Below are 18,250 nucleotides of genomic sequence, written 5' to 3'. Positions count from 1 at the left end.
TCAATTTGGTTAGTTCTTATTCTGTCCTTCCAAAATTGAATATAAAACAGACAAACAAAACAAATTAGCATTCAGCATAAATCCCTCGGATATCCTGTGTTTTCCTGAAATATGCTTAATAGGAGGAAAAGTGTAGTACAATTTGAAGGTAATTGTAAGAAAAAGGAGCCATAAATGGTTGCTTGTTTTCATATATATATATATATTTTTTTTTTTTTACTGGTTCACTTTTCTTTAATTTTTCATTTGTTCTCCTATGACTCTTGTTTATAATTCTTTGTGTGCCTTTTTGGTAGAGACTCCTAGTGGTGGAAGGAAGGATGTGTTTAAGACCTAGCTATAAAGCAGCATTTATGTCTCTTTAGGTTGTGTGGTCTCTCTTTGCCCAAATAAGTGTATCGCTCTCTGAGTTAGCATTGTAAGGTCAGTCCTACGTCTTGAAACAATAATGATCAGAAGCATGACATTTTATGAGGCATTGTTGATATATATAATGCTATGCTTATCATTCATTTCGTTGCTAGCATATACAGGAAGAGTCTACAGGCTCAGGCTGTCTCAGAGAAAAACTGACCTCAAAAGACCTCATGGGATAAAGTTCATGACCTTGTTTAAATTTACCACATTCCAGAGTCAGGCTTTCAGCTTTAGAGATTTAGAATCCCGTTTTCATCAGTGCCCTTGAATTAGATCCATCTCTCAGGTGGAGATGTACAACTTATCTATTTATTGCATTTAGAAAAAATCCAAACTCACTGATCTACAAGGTTGTATTTAGGCTTATCTATCCCTACCTCTATTAGCCTTCTTTATATACTAAAACTCTAGTCCGCTCAGAACATTTGGTTTTCTCTGCTCGGAAAACTGTTCTCTCACTTGCTAAATAAGTGCTCTGAGCCTTTAGTTCCTTTCAAAAGTCACCTACAGACTCCAGCCCCCAAACTACTTCTTTCCTCTCCCCCTAGTTATTCTGTATTATATCATCATGTTAGTTTCCTTTCCTGTATTTTTCTCAGTGTGAATGTATCTTGTCTATCTCACCAGTCCAGAATATAAGGTTTCAGAGAATAAGCAACTTACCTATTTATTCATTGATTTATCCTGATTACAAAATACATCTGACCCCATTAGCAGACTCCTGATAAACATTTCATGAAGGAAAGAATCAACTTGGTTCATAAGACTGTGGTATAATACAAAATTGTCAATTACTTACAAGAAATATTTTCTGGATTACTATAGTTGACATAACCTATACATTAACCTCCCTGCAGGCAAAACTTCTTGCAAAGCCAAATGATAAATAGCTTTTGATCATGTGATAAGAATAAGGGGCCTTAGATGAATAAAATAGTTAATGGGAATGATTAGAATAGATTGCTGCATCTAGGGAGAATCTCACCAATGGTACCTAAATGTCAATGACCAATGGCTAAATGTCTCCCTCTAGAGGTAATATTTGGTCACTGAAAAGGTTTTCTCTATGATCTTCCTTCTTTCTTTACTTGAACTACTACTGACCAACTAACTGCCTAACTTATTTAGTAAGTTAGTTAACTAACTAACTAAGTACTCTCATTTTTTAAATAAGTGAATACATTCAGTCAAGTTATGAAAGCATTCTGGATTCTGGATGCCTAAGACTCATGCTTCAGCCCTCCAATGAGTATATGTGTCTGTGTATAGCAATTAAAATTTGACTATCGAATTCTGATCTTCTTTCTAAGTTGTGGGATGCCTCAACTCTAGCTTCCAAGTACTGACGAGAATATATAAAAGTATAAATTTATTCTTATCTTCTATAATTCACTGTGTGTATTTTCTAATATATTTTGCTAAAAGTCGCATTAAGTTTAGCCATAGAGTAACTGATTTCATAGAGCATGTAATCATTGTATGCATTTATAGAAACAGGAAAATACAGACATATATTAATATTTTATACATCGAAAAGAGAATAAAGATTGGTGGTAGAGAATTATGAGAACTGCTTTTAAAGTACATTTGAATCTTTCAATATGAGTTTATTGTCCTATTTAGAAAACCTTAACTAGTTAGAACCTAGGATGAAGACCCTTAATCAAGCCATCCATTAAAAGATACTATGATATGGACTTATATATACTACCAAACGTAAAATCGATAGCTAGTGGGAAGCAGCCGCATAGTACGGGGAGATCAGCTCAGTGCTTTGTGACCACCTAGAGGGGTGGGATAGGGAGGGTGGGAGGGAGATGATATGGGGATATATGTATATGTATAGCTGATTCACTTTGTTATAAAGCAGAAACTAACACACCAATGTAAAGCAATTATACTCCAATAAAGAAGTTAAAAATTAAAAACTAAAAAAAAAAAGATACTATGATAATATTATTGTGACAAAAGAAAAGCACAAAGAACTGAAATAACCTGAATCTCTAAGTCACTTAAAATTTGAAGCAAAAAAATTTAAATAAGACATATTTCATAAAAGAATACCTGACTTACTTAGTACATGCTCTGATTATGCGACCATCATTGGAAATAATACACATATCACAAGTTTCAAAAATTTAAAAACCTTACCCACAATAAGTGCTGAGAATTCATTAGGGATGATATCAACAATGAAGGTGGTAGCAACAAATTTAACTTTGGAAGTATTTTGTTAGTATTTCCCAATACTAACCAGATTATAGTATACTGTCTTTGTTATTTGTATTTGTGTTACGTTTTAATACTTTTCATTACAAAGAAAAATAAAACTTGAGTTTCAGTCAAAAAAATAGTTCATCTTCCCTCCTTTAATGACACTCAGTGTGGTATCTTACATATGACATTTTAGTTGAGCAAATCAGCTCTCATCGGCTCTGCTCCTCGAAGGGACTGGCACAGAATAGGAGACAGGATTCTGGCCCCAAGCCCACAGCAGTCTATATTTTACCACCAGTCATATATATTACCCCTACCTTGACACTGAAAACACACACTCAGTGCCAGTCATCTATATTCAGGGAAAAGGCATATGCATCTCGGGATAATTTCCATTTACAACTGGCAACGCAATCCACTGAATTAAATCGCATTCCCTGTTTTGATTCAAAGCCAATGTAGTGATGCCTAAAATCTAAATACAGGCACTGAACTGCAACAATGAGATCACAATAAAGAAATGACAGAAGGGATTAATGAGAGTAAAAATTCTACACTTCAGGACTATGTAAACCCTAAAACAGATAGTCAGAATAGAATAACATAAATATGTCCTTCCTCCTTTTATGTGTTATAAGATCCTCTCTTTTATGAAATTCAGTCGGTGAGATATGGTAATTGTTAGTAATCTAGACTAATTCTCACATTTAAAAGAATATACTGGTCTATGAAATCTAAAAATCTGGAAAGCTCTGGTAAAATGTGGCTATAAAGTAAAGGAGAGAAGAAACATTTTAACTAAAGAGAACATAGAGTTTAAGAGTATTTGTTTTGTTTGTAGATTTATCTTATAAAGGTGGGAGAGATTAGAGCATGCATAAATTTACAAGCTTTGAGCCAGGAGCTAGCAAAATGGAAGAGATTGAAAATAAAATAGGAACACGGATTGTTGGTGGAGGGACACCCCCACGTTGGGAGAGATGGGGGCAAATATTTTTAAAAACAGGCCATGCCATTAACTTCTGGCAGAGGAAAGGACATGTTTCTGGGACTGGATGGAAAGAGGTACAAGTGGAGATAAAGTTTGAAGATATTAGAGCTGAAAGAAGGAAGACTGCCCACCACTCTCACAACTAAAGTAAATCAAATGTTCTCCATTCTAAAGAGTATATACTCACGATGACTTTGCCCCCTCTCCACATCCTTCAGAGATTACAGTCCTGCAGTCAGATTCACTTAGTTCTCCACTTCTCCACAGGGGGAAGAAGGAAAAATAATGGCTTTGTGAGTTTCATCCAAGGAAATAGTTCCCTGGTCAATCTGAAAGCATGTAAGACTGTCCAGTACAATGGGCAACAAGGGCTGTCAAAGGACAAAAATTCCTTAAGGAATTTCTCCTCTTGAGCATTCCTGGCAGGCACACGATTTGAGCCCTCCAGCTTTATGCAAACTTTACTGAGTCAGCAGGGTTTATAGAACTAAGGTTCCCAATTCATAACCACTACTGCTCTGACAAACAATGAATTTCTAGTTTAAAACCTGGAGTATCACTCGAAACAATTTCAGATGACAAGATAACATATAACACCAAGAAAGCTCCCTTGAAGGTATTTAAATATTAATCACACACCTATCTTCCAAACACGGTGTTCTCTTTTCGCTCAACATCGAATCATTCATCTGAACTAACAGGAACACACAAGCCAATACTTTTGAAAGTGTGTTTCCTGCTTATAATAATTACTTAATAAAATCCTATATCTTATCCCTGAATAAACACTGGGTAGATAGGCAGATGACGATGCAGATCTACATATAGACGAGCCAGATGTAGAAGGATAGAAGGATGGATGGATGGATAGATAGATGCACACATACACATGCTTGGATTATTGTAGGCTCTTTGCGGATCCTGGCATCTTCTATCCAAGAAAGGATCATTATGTCTGGCCTCAACCCAAACAATTTAGGTGATGATAAGGTTAAAATACAAAATGCAGTTTTAAATTTTTATTTTAAATTATAGATATCTCAGTATTCTTTTATATGCACGTATACAACATTCATGCCACATTTGTTGTTTGGATTATAAGTAAGTAATCTAAAGCTTTAATGTGAACCTCTCTGTAATATTCTATGATACACATTTGAGTTCTTTATGCCATGAGCCTAAATTTGAATGTGAATTATTCAGTCACTGAGCTTAACTGAAGGCCTCTTCTGCTACTTACTACCATAGTCTCCCAATCTTGTGAGGCAGGTATCAATGTCCCTCCATTATAAACGAAAACAAGCAGGGACTGAAATAGCAGAAAACTCTACAAATTTTGAGATTCCAAGGATCCTCTGGATATATTTACATTTTGATTGTCAAACGTCTAATGAGTATCACTTGAATAACTATTCAGGGATTTTTAGGAACTTTTTACAACATAAGAAATAAAACTCATCCTTTCCCATAAAGGTCTATTGGAGGATAACATCGTTGTTAGCAGAACATATCTGAGAACCATTCAGCTGATAAGTTTAGTTCCAAGGGAGAATAACTTCTAGAGGAGTGTTGTTTGGTTTGATTGGTCGTTAAGGGTTAAAAGATAATGAGAACTCTTTGATTAAGTACTTATTAAGTACATACTAATTTCAGTCATAAATGCTAAAGGGGTTATAAAGTCAGTAGAAAGCCATAAGCATAACTATCCAGGAACACTGATAATGGAAGGCTAAAGAACTGAAAAATAGGCTTGCCGTGGGTCACATGCTCATGCAGGTGGGAAGTGAGGACCAGGGCTCTTCACGAGGCCCCTTCTCTCCATAAACTGTGGTGGTTAAGAGCCTAGACTCTGGAGCCCTATTGCTTGGTTTGACTACTAACTCAACCACTTATTAGCTTTGTGACCTTGAGCTACTTTCTTATTCTCTCTCTACTTTGTTTTTTGGTCCATAAATATATATAGATAGATAGATACAGACATATACACATAAGTAATATTCAAAAATTTTCACAATGATATATTACACACATACATATATCATTTGAATATATATGAAACACTGGACTACACAAACGTAAATCGATTTCCTAAATGTAGGACTTTACCCATGTCTTTTATATATCCAAGGGTTTAATGAGTCTAAGAGGAAAGATATATAAAGTACGTCCAAAGTTTACTGGATCATGGCCCTCTTTTTATAGACTGTCTCTCTGAACCTGGGTGCTATGGAACACGTTTTGGCAAACCCTGCACTGCATCATTACCTTTCCTCTCCTTAGTAGCAGGTATGGCTCTAAAATTTTCATTATGTGTAGACTTCTCAGACTACTCTTTTCCTTTTTTCTCACATGACCGAGTGTGATTGAGGCCAACGGAAAGTGTACCCCTTTGCATTGGTATTTCCATTCTAATAAGCCTTCCTTAGTCTGATGAAGTCTCCTTTCAGGTACGAATCAACGAGGGGATAAGAACTGGTGAAAGGAACATTGTCTTCTAAGCACTCCTAATATCACATCATAAAGGTAGTCACTCCATCTACATGTAAGGATGGTATTCTACTTAATCATTTCTAACCAAATATAAGCGATCTTATCACGGAGAATATAAGCACTTGTATAAGGAGAAGACGTTAGAAATAGATATAACATTCTCATCGTAAGTGAAAAAAATGAGGTAAATGATTTTTTGGTGTTGGTGAAGCCCGGTATCTCACTGGTACTCTTCTTTCAATGACCTTGACATTAAAAGTGTTAAAGTAGATTAAACCTGCTTTGTTAATGACTTATTTGGAGGTAATGTCAATTTCAAATGCTAGTGAGGAAGCTGACCAACCTGCCCTTTCTTCTGAAAATGACAATGTATGTGATGTTTCCGTGCTGACAAATAACAAAGAGTAGTAAGTTTTTCATTATTATTATTATTGTTATGCTATTGCTATTATTATTTTATCATGTAATCCACTGACCTACAAGAAAAAATCTGCTGAAGGCGATTCAAAATCTCACATAAAAGAGAGAACACAAGAAGAGGGAGAGATGTGTTACTCTTTCACATATATACATCAACCTGCTGGGGAAATCATCATGCTTTGGTCATTTGGCTCCAGACAAATAGGGAGAACTTTAGCCTAAACTTAAATGATTAAACCTGGATGGTGTTATTTTTTAAACACTGATACCAACTCAAAAACAGACATACAAACAAACAAAAAAAACACTTAGTCTGGTATTTTTCCTTAAAAAAAAAAAAATCAGAAGATTGACCCTATCCACAGAATTAACTCTGCAATTAGAAATGAGTATGACATAAAAAATATTAGATAAAAGTGATTATTTCAATAGAGCATTAATACATTCTGCTTAGATATATCTTAAAAGAGACATTAAAAATGAACATAAATGAGTATATTGAATATTTTTCAGTTTTAGTGCTATTAAAACTATTATCAATCGTTGTGGGCCATTTCTCATGAAGAGGAAGAAAAAAACCAGGAAAGCAAAGGTAGGTTTGATTTTCCTCTAAATGGTGTCAATAAATCTACATGGGTACGGTAAACAAAAAAGAGAGGTTTGCTTCAATCTCTGTGCAAAATGAAACATACCACAATACACTGTTTTTCCCCCAAGACCAGGATAAAGCTATAAAGAAACACATCATACGGGAAATTTTTCTCTCTGTTAATTTGGAGAATATTCTAGTTTAACATTATTATGTAGGCTCTCACTGTTTTGAAAAATTGCATTAGGCCCATAAACTCATTCTAATTGGCAGATTTTTAAAAAATGATGTTTATGTTTACAGATCCTAATGCTTTTGAGAAAACAGACACCCATTTCCATTTCTTTGCTTCTCAACATGTCGTGCTGGTGACAGATGTTTCTGAACTGTTTCAATGTCCCTGTCCAAATATAAAATGCACACTTAATGATACCCATGTGTGTGTATTTATAGTTCCAGTCATATCTTTATATATCTACAAAAAATTGTTCCCCTTGGTAATTATATTTCTATTCAATATTAATGAAGAGTTGGCCAAGAAACATCTTGTATGTATATATGCACACACAAAAGATGTTTTTGCACATTATAATGATTATAGATACACACTTAGGTTTGCTTCAGTGTAAATGGTCACAATCTTTTATTTATTTTTTTTCTTTTAAAAGCTTCAACTTCATATGCTTATTTCCAGGGCATACAGTATCATTTACTGTGAGAGAGTAAAAGAAATGCAGCTTAGTGTCAGCTCTGCTGTCTCTGACTAATCTGCAAGCCACCCACTTTAATGGCGCTTCATAAATAATTCAAATTTTAATTATGCTGCCAGCCTCTGACCTGAAGAGAAATGAAGAAAGAAAAGGAAAAGAACGGACAAGGGAAAGCATATCAATTGAATCAAATTTTGCCTCCAGTAAATGACTTGATATCTCAAAGCTCAATTTTCTTACTCAAGATGCACCTGCTTCCTCATCAAAGATTTTGAAAATAAAATTAGAGTCATCCAAGATACACCAATGATGATAGAGCCACTCACTCTAAAAAGAGGCATTCTTGCGCTTACTTTAAAGACCTTCCTCTCTATATATCTATCACATATGTGTATACACACACACACACACACACACACACACACACACACATATATACCTAGAGATCAAAATATATGCCTATATTACAGCAGCCTCTCCCAATTAGGTATCTCCTCCATTTCCAATTTCAGTCTCTCTTCTCTCCTGAAAATCCAGCGGGGTTCATCCTATTGCCAGGCATGTCCCTATCACTGCAGTGACACATCTGATCTCTGTTATATTTAAAAAGGGACACATAAGTCTTCTTCCAAACCCAGGTCTTACAAGTTATTGTTGGAGGGATCGCTGCCAAATTAATAGCTGGCTGAATAGACTTAGGAAGATCTAACTGCATCTGTCGCCTGGAAAGCTGGCCAAGGTAGATCTGACAGGCGATACATGGCTCAATGATCTCCTCCCACCTAAAAACATCTTTTAATTGCATCAGGTCTCGCAATACACAGTTGAGCATCTGCTCATTAGAAGCAAAGTGCTATTTCTCAAATTGAAATGCTAAATTTCACTGTACAATTTTTTTCTAAATATTGCCTTACACTTTTCCTAAAGCGAGGCAAACCGAGCCATATTTGATCTAAGATCTCTGGGGCCAAACCTAACCCGTGCATACTAATGATTTATTTTTTCATTTTTTGATGTCTGTACAGTTTTTGTCCCTTTATTTAACAGTGAACACATTTGGATTTCATTCAAGAAAATCCCCAAGTTTCATTTGCAACAGGTCCTTTTGGCTTATTTTGGCAATGCAGAGATATACATCCAGAAATTTATTTAATCTGCTCTGGGTTCTTTTTCTTCTCTGAATATCTGCCTTTTACTGCAAGTCCTAATGAAAGATTTGGAAAAATCTATTGGGCTCTGTGTAAGACTATAATGTAGCTGTCTCAAGGATAAATTTACCTTAAAACTGTATCTTATTCTTCAACAACCTGCCATTATTTGCAGCCCATTTTCCATTTTCTTATAAACTTCTAATTTTTCAATCATTCTCCTCTTTATTTTCCTTCTCCCTTATCCAGGATTTGATTCTGAGAAGTGAGAGGCAATACAGAATCTTATAACTGTATTTTTGGTTAGCTATTTTTAATGGTTCTAGTTCTGTCTATATGATGATAAAACAGTTAGATGAAAATATATTCTACCTCATTAAATCATCAATTTGATCTACACGGTAGCATATTTATTTGTGTGTGTGAATCTAATGCACTGTTTTTTATAAAATTATACAGACACAGTCTTATAGGAGCCATTCAATTACCTTGAAAAAAGCCACAAAAGCATTTCTATTCAATAAACCAATTTGGAAAATGAAAGAGAAATTGCCTTGCCTTTAGTTAATAATGAGGTACATCTCCTTTGTCTATGTGAAATCCAGGTTTTAAGATTTATAAGTGCAGGGTGCTACTAATTATCAGCAGACAGACTCCTCCATAGGTTACTGCTGTTAAAATATATTTGTGCTTCCACTGATTCAAAAAGGATAGCTTCTCCAAATACTCTTAAGTTAGTTTAGAAGACCATCTTGTGAGAATGGTTCTGAGTTTACTCTCATTTCCATGTAAAATAAATCATAACAGCCGTAGAAATCAACTCATAAGTAGTATCTTACGAAACCCTAAATACACCAGGTCAGGGCTTGAAAGCTTTCCATCACTGTCTAATGGCAGAAAAGGTCATTGACTAATTATTAACAAAAATGTGTTCAACTTTTTTCCTTGCCCAGATAAATTGTAAGAAGAACTAAATTACGCTAAAGAAGACTGAATCCAGGAAATATTTGATTTGTTCTATCGCATTTCAAACACAGGACAAACTACTTCTGAGATACATTTTCATCTACCAAATGCATCAGCTAGAAGCTTCCAACAAATATATACAGAATCTAGCTCCCTTAAAATTAACAAATTAAGGGCTCCCCTGGTGGCGCAGTGGTTAAGAATCAGCCTGCCAATGCAGGGGACATGGGTTCCAGCCCTGGTCCGGGAAGGTCCCACATGCCGCAGAGCAACTGGGCCCATGCGCCACAACTACTGAGCCTGCTCTCTGCAGCCCGCGAGTCACAGCTACTGAGCCCACATGCCACAACTACTGAAGCCCGCGCACCCTAGAGCCCATGCTCCGCAACAAGAGAAGCCACCGCAATGAGAAGCCTGTGCACCACAACAAAGAGTAGACCCCGCTCACCGCAACTAGGGAAAGCCTGCATGCAGCAACGAAGACCCGACGCAGCCAAAAATAAATATAATTAATTAATTAATTTTTTAAAAAATTAACAAATTAATTTAGATTCAAATAGATTTGAGGCAAATATCAAAACCTAAAAGATCCCTTATTAAAAGATAATATTTATTTTTCAGTGAAAAATATATTTGGGGAAAAAGGATATACCAATATTTTGATTTGCATTTCTCTTGGAAGAGAATAAGCACTTCATGTTATTGGTGCGTGTGTGTGTGTGTGTGTGTGTAATGACTTTTCTTATACATTGCTTGTTTTTCTTTGGATTATTAGTTTTTTGCTTATGGATGTGTAGAAAGCCTGACTTTTTGATATAGATACTCGATACAGTCTATAAGCATCACGATTATTTATGGCCCAGCACCAACTGATATGATATGCAAATCAAGAAAACAGCTCAGAATAATTTGTTTGCTAACAATTCATCATAAGACATTCAATTACAGCACCTAAACATATAATATGGTATTACTGTAATACTACTGGCACTTGTCTGTTTCTCCCACTAGCCCATAAGCTCCTTGACTACAGGTACTAAATAGTGTCCTTGATATAACCCATTACCTCACACTTTTCCTCATATACAACAGCAACACATGATTTTCCTACTGAACTGAAGAAACTAAAGCTTTTAAAGCCAACCTCTTTAAACCTATAGACTCTACAAGCTACCTATTGGGAAAACAAAAATCAATAAATTAATAAGTAAAAATTATTTTACTACTTTTGGTGAATTAAGTCATTTAAATATTTGATATAGGCAGAGGGAAAACCTATTTTTGGTGTAAAGTTTTGTTTTTAATGTTCTTTTTTTAATTTTAGTAAAATATAAACAGAGTACGGCAAGACTGAAATTGATCAAAAGAAATACAGGACTATAATTGCACCAAAGTTAAAATTTGTCTTTTAAAAAATAAATTCCACACGAGATGGCTAAAATTTAATGCTTCAGATATTATCTCTATGAGTACTCAATAAGTACTTTAACAGAACATTTGTACTTTAAAAAAAATTTCATAAAATATCACAGCTATAAAATTAACTTCTAATGGTTCTTTCACAAAAATGGATGAAACAGCCAATGGACCTAATATGGAGAGAACCCGAGGCATACTGTGGGGAGTTTATTTAATCACAACAATGTATGGGCATCACCCAATTATTTACTCTCCCTCCAGTCGCACATGGTCCACTCTGACTTCTCTCCCCCCTCCACCCTATTTTTCAAACAAAACTAGAAATACCCAAAAAGAAGAGTTACTTGCTAGAATCATGTGGGCCACGTTTGGACAAAAAGTTGAGAAACCAGTTTGGCCACATGGAGCAAGGTGTCTTGCATAGTGATTAAAAGGATGAAAAGCTAAGATGAGCTTTAGAGAAAATGGGAATGGAAAGAGGACTGGAGAGACCCCTGAGACAAAAAATAAGAGGATAAAATTAAGGAGAGTGAACAGAACACTATGACAAGGAACCTTTCCAAGAGAGTAAATCGGAAGAGTCGGCTAAATAGCTTAATACAGGAAAAAAAGAAGAAGAGGGTGTCAGGAAGCTTCAGTCCAGAGTTCCCGATCTGTAAGAGAAGGCAAAGAGAAGAAATTGAAAAGACGGTGGTTCCCCGGCCCAGAATCAGACCACAAGATGAAATGTCAAGGAAAAATGCCAGGAAGTGTTAAGCAGTCTGTGACAGAAAGTGGACGCCCCTCTTGCACACTTGCTTAGTGGGGAAGGCCAGCATCCACCTGATTATCAGAAACCTAAATATCTCCTTTTCTCTCAAAGGTCATGTTCAGTGACTCAGCATGACATATATTCTCCTTTTTTTTGCCTCCCACCTCTCCTCCATTTGCACGAGAACTGTTTCCTTCCAAGCTGCCTTCACTTTCCAGGATTTCTGCAGCAGCCTTCTCACCGGTCTTCCGAAATCGGATTTTGAAATCCTCCTAAAGCTGTCAATGTGAATTAACAATGATACCAATTCCTATTCTCCTTCTTTAGTATCTTTAATATCTAAAACAAGAGCAAGCGTGGCTTTAAGCCTGTAATTCTCACAACACTGCGAAATGGACATCATTTTCTCCATTTTACAGGCAAGTCCAGATGTGTCCACTCTCAAGTGTGGAGGCTTCCCAGGGCACAGGCCATATGAGCCCCTTTATTATCTGGCCTCTACTTACTTCTCTAGGCTCACATCTCACCATTTCCTTAATGCACCACAACCTCATTGGGCACCTTCTGAAAGTCTCTTAGGCTTTCTCTTCACCTCAGGAATTTGAGAAATGTTCTACCTGCTTCTATGGTATTTGTACATCCATTAAAATTGTTGGTCTAATGGATAATCAAGGTCCTACTGCACAGTGTAGGGAACTATATTCAGTAACCTGTGATAAACCATAATGGAAAAGAATATAACAAAGGATATGTATATAACTGAATCACTTCACTGTACAACAGAAATTAACACAACATTGTAAATCAACTATACTTCAATTAAAAAAAAATTTTTTTTTGTCTATTTGACAGTCTTCCCCCACTGGACTATAAATTTTTTAAGGCGAAGACATCACCTCTCAACTGTATATCCTTAGTACCCAGCTCAATGTCTAGAACATAAGAGTTACTTAAGTAAAAAGTTTCTGAGCAAATGATTGAGATAACAGATACCAGGAAGAAAGTGGCAGGAAAGAATTAACCTCTTCATTTACCCAACTCACAGCATTAAACTGGGACTTCTAAGACATCAACAGTAGACAAGAGAGACTCTATTGCCTTATGTTGTCATAAAGTTCTACACTGTGTTCTGCCTCTCTGGTTTCCATATCTTGAATTAAAGATCCATCACTTGGCTTCAGCTAATTAAGTTCTTAAGCTGTTCTCTCTTCAGCTGTTTCTACCTTTCCCAATTACTTTTTACTTTTTTAGACTTTATTTACATATCTTTATGCTCATTTGAGTCAAGAGCTATCCTCCCCTGCCCACATGCCTGAGGTAACCTCCATTCTGACTTCTGTTTTCACAGATTAGTTTTGCCTGTTCTTGAACTTCGCTTATATTGAATCATACAGTATGTAGTCTTTTTGGTCTGGCTTCTTGGGCTCTTAACTGTACCTATGAGATCTGCAACCGCTGTTGTGTGTAGCAGTCCTTTACTCTTTTTATTGCTGTGCAACATTCCAACGTATGAATTTACTAAAGGTTATCCAATATTTTGTTGGACATTTGAGTTGTTTTCAGGTAAGAGCTATTGTGAATAATTCTACATGACTTTTGGAAGATATATGTACTCATTTCTCTTGGATGTGTTCTAAGAATCGGTGGGTCATAGGGTTAGATACTGCCAAAGAGTCTTCCACAGAAATTGCTATAAAAATGGGCATCCCCGCATTCAATGAACTTACATTCCAGTTGTTCCACATACTAGCCAACAATTGGAACTGTGAGTCGTTTAAAAATTTGGGCCATTCTGGTTTAAAAAATCTGAAAACACAGACTTTCTTAATGTCTCCATTACTCAACTCCTTCTAATGACTCCTTTAGGCCTCACTCACTGTTTAACTTATTTCATTATGGCTTCTGCCTAATTACTCTAATATCCACGATTTGAAGCTCAACATAATTTTTTTCATAATCACCTTTCTTGAACTGTATTCCTTAACTACAAATTCCTCACCTTGCTACACTGAATGACATGTTAATTTCATAATTCCTATGAGACTCTGGCTCTATTCCTCACTTCCACCCTATAAATATCGTGTTTTAACCACAGATTCAACCCTCTGCTCTTGCTTTTTCATGTCAACTGTCACCTAAATGAAACTACACATCCACTACCATCCTTTCTCTCAGAAGTGTCAATCCTCTGACTTCACTGGCTGTTAACCAGCTACAAGAAAGTTAACCATCATGTTAAATTCATCATGTAGAAAAGTAAAGTCACTGCTTTCTCTAGAGCCTAGCTTCCCATCTAGAGTTTCCTTTTACTACCCAAAATACCATTATTCACCCAGTCATTCAATCTCAAAATCTTGAGTCATTTATTTTTACTCGTTTCTCCCCTATATGCAGTAAAAGAATGAATGATCTTGATTCTTTCTCCAATTTTATTCCCATTCTTTTTCCCATAAAATATACTTATTCCATTAAAATGGAAATTTTAATTATAATTTTATGTATCTTCTACCATCCATAAATTAACCCATTCCAATTGGCCAAATTTCACACATACTTGCTGCTGTTCAATTTGCTGATTTTGGTCCTCAGACTATCACCACTATCCCACCACTAACAAAGCAATAACTAACTAACTAACTAACTAATAACTAACTAATCACAACTCCTCTGTGGATAAAGTTCATTTATTATCCCTACTTGGAAGCTGAGAGAAATTGAGCTTTAGAAAGACAGCTATTAATTAGAGCCAAGGAGATAAAAAGGCTTCAAGCGTAAGGCAAATGGCTAGAGCCAGGAAAGCAGTTCACTACTGTGTAAAACTCGAATAATCATTTTCTTCTTTCCTGAATCTATCTTAACCTACCTGAAATAAACAGTTTTATAATCCTAGATAGTAGATAATGGACTAACAATCCCAACACTACATACACACAAGAATTATAAATTTACAGAAGTCAAAACTCATTTAAGCAGAAATCCAAAATGATTAATCTATGAGTCAAAATGTATGACAGTATTTTTCCCTCAATACAATCTGTAAAAGACAGGTGTTCTATACAATATGAATATAACCTAACTTGTAGAATTCCAAATTTTTAAAAAGAACAATTTTGACAGCACAGGAATTGGAATATATGATAAACATGTAAAATAGCCCTTACTGAGTAACATCTGTACCATAGACAAGGAGGTGGTGTCATTAGTTGTCCAATGGTAACGATAATTGTAGCAATACAGTCAATGCCCTATCAATATGCCAGTGAGAAAATGGCAAAACCTAGTGAGTGGCTTTAAAATATGTCTACAAATTCTTTGATATTCCCTTCTTCAAGTGGTGAGGCCTGACTCAGTGACTACATCTAATAAATAGCATAAAGTAGAAATCACAGGGCATAACTTAAGAGACTAGGTCATTAAAAGGTACTGTGAATTCCTCCTCATGCTCTCTTGGATTATTCGCTGTGGAGGAAGTTACCTACCATCACCAAGCAGTATGGAGAGAAGCCTATACAGTAAGGAACTGAGATCTCCTGCCAATAGCCATATGAGCAAGGCATCTTGAAAGCAGATCTTCTAGCGCCAGTCAAGGCTACAGATGACTGTAACCACACAAGAGATGCTGAGAATTACCTAGATAAGCCACCCCTGTGTTCCTGACCCATGGAACCTAGGAGACAGCAAACGTTTGTTGTTTTAAGCCACTATAGTTTTGGGTAATTCATTACACAGCAATGGATAACTAACACAACTATATAATAAACAAACTTGACTTCATGTCCTAAATAAAACCACAAAAGAAATAGGTAAAGTGAGATACCATTTTTTAACTATCAACTTACGTATTTAAGAAATGATACTACCCAGTGTTCCAGAGAAAGTAAATAATGAAGACACTCTCATATACTGCTTACAGTTTCAGATGGAGCATTTGGCAAGCTCTATCCATATTTTTTTTAAAAATAATAACGTATCTTTTGATATGGTTCCACCTTAGAAATTTATGCTAAGTAAATAAGAATTTTGTACATATATTTTTATATAAAAATGTTCATGGGATTGATGTATGTGGTGCTAAAAAAACGGGGGTTCTACTAAATTAGCCACAGATATTGGTAGATCCTTATGATGTTGCCATTAAAATATACTTTTTAAATTTTAAATATTATTTACTGTTTTATAAATAATTGTATATTTTACATATTATGTAACATAGCCTTATTTTTATTATTACATCTGATGACAGACACAAACATTCTCAATACATTAAGTGCAAATAACTGATTTTAAACGTGTAAAGAGTATAATTCCAACTTAATAAAAAGTTGCACGTGTGTGCATGCTTGTTTGCACATTGTGTTTGTGCCTGTATGCATGTGCACGTGGGTATATAAGGACAGAAAGAGGAACAGAAATAAAAGTACCACAATGTTAAAAATACATATTCCTGAGTATAGAACTAAAAGGGTATTTTATTTTCCTCTTCTACTTATCATATCTTAATACTAAGAAAGTAATTCTTCTAGTGAAGAAAATAATAACAGTCATTGTCACACACTGTGAATGCTCTTCTAGAAACCATACGTCATCTGACCCCTGACTGCCCCTCTGAACTCTTCTTAGACACTCTTCACACTTGTTCATTAAGTTCCAGTCATCCTGGCCCTTCTGACCCTGGGACCACACAAAGCTCCGTGGGCCACAGGGTCTCTGCACTAACCACTCCCTGCCCTCTTCCTGAAACGGCTCCTTCACGCCTGCACATGGCTGCTTCCTCCATTGCATTTTCCTCTCACGTCAGCTCAGAGGACCTTTATTGAACGTCACATTCAAAGCAGCCTGCCCAGGCAACAAATTAAGAATTATGTCCCTCTGGTTACCCATCTTCAGAGTACTTCATACTATACAAAAATCTCTTTTTTATTTTCTTGCTTGTTTACAGTATATCTCCTTTAATTTAGAAATATAAAATTACAGCAGGAAACGTGTCCATCTTGATAACTGCTATACCCCTTGTCCCTAGAAAAATGCCTACTCAATAGCATCAATTCAAGCAATGTTTTCTGAATGAATGAGGGCTAGAATGAGGGCCTTGGCTTATAGGTACTGCACTCTCTAATCCTTCCTTCTTCGTTTCTACTGTTTCGTCATTCACTGAAGTCTGTCACTTGGTTATCCTTACTAAAGCACAACAAAGGGTCAAGCAAAGTGGAGACCACCAGACCTATATAATCAACAATGTGTGGGCACTCCTCTGAATGCAATACATTCCCACACTCAAAGGGTACTGGAATACAGGCTCTATGAGGGAGGCCAGTGGTTTTTGTTTGTTGTTTCTAGCCCCTAAATCAATGGCTGATATAAATTAGGCACTCAATGAATAAATAAAAATTGTTGAATACACGTATTTACGAATGATTGAATGAGGAATCGCCAATATATTTTGTTCCCTGCATCCATAAAAATGACATTAACATAAGGGAATGGAAAAAACAAGCCAAATGTAATTCTATACAGGGACACACACGCTGTGACCTCAAGTGTGTAGCAATAAAAGTATGTATACTGAATGAAAATCACTTGCTCGTGAACCAATCTCACACGTAAGCATTAAGTTTGATATGAAATATATACACAGTTGCACAGTGCAAGCTTCTTCCATCAAGCAGCCAGCTCTCTGGTGCTGCCAATTAAGTCACAGTGCAAATTTATTACTTCAATTAAACATCAAAATTTACTCAGGACCTACAGCAAGATCCTTGGCTCTGTCATCTAGTTCCCTGAAAAGACCTGGAAACAATACCACATTTGAACTGTTTTCCCAAGCAATCAAAATTTCAATAGCATCCCCTCTTCCCCCCATATTAAATTCCAGTCCATCTCAGAGCACATACCCAGCAGTGTGTGCTCATTATTTAACACTCTCTTTTTAACTTTCCTGATCTTCTTGAATAGATAGCACAGCTATCCCCACAAGGTGAAGGCAGCACCCCCCATCAGGTTGCTCTCTGATTCTATCAGTCCCCAAAGCAGCTCAATCATCATCTCTGGAAGGGGTCTTTCTGCAGAGAGCCCATAGTTTCTGTACGCTTTTCATACACTCTCCAGTGCGACAAACATCACCTAGCTGGCTTT

At 36.1% G+C, this 18,250-nt stretch overlaps 1 protein-coding gene and 1 long non-coding RNA gene across 9 annotated transcripts in view; both read right to left on the bottom strand.

The window, feature by feature from the left end:
* CACNA2D1 (calcium voltage-gated channel auxiliary subunit alpha2delta 1) overlaps window positions 1-18,250 on the bottom strand; it is a 507,150-nt gene that overhangs the window by 327,745 nt on the left and 161,155 nt on the right. The gene's annotated exons all lie outside the window — the stretch shown is intronic.
* Window positions 11,246-18,250, bottom strand: part of LOC114486332 (uncharacterized) — a 40,718-nt gene continuing 33,713 nt past the window's right edge. Inside the window, exon 3 of the long non-coding RNA XR_003679922.1 lies at window positions 11,246-12,020. This is a non-coding gene — a long non-coding RNA (uncharacterized lncRNA). The remainder of the gene's footprint in view (window positions 12,021-18,250) is intronic.

Source organism: Physeter macrocephalus, chromosome 5, assembly GCF_002837175.3.
Source record: "Physeter macrocephalus isolate SW-GA chromosome 5, ASM283717v5, whole genome shotgun sequence".
NCBI classification, from domain to species: Eukaryota; Metazoa; Chordata; class Mammalia; order Artiodactyla; family Physeteridae; genus Physeter; species Physeter macrocephalus.
This window is presented reverse-complemented; position numbering and strand designations above follow the sequence as displayed.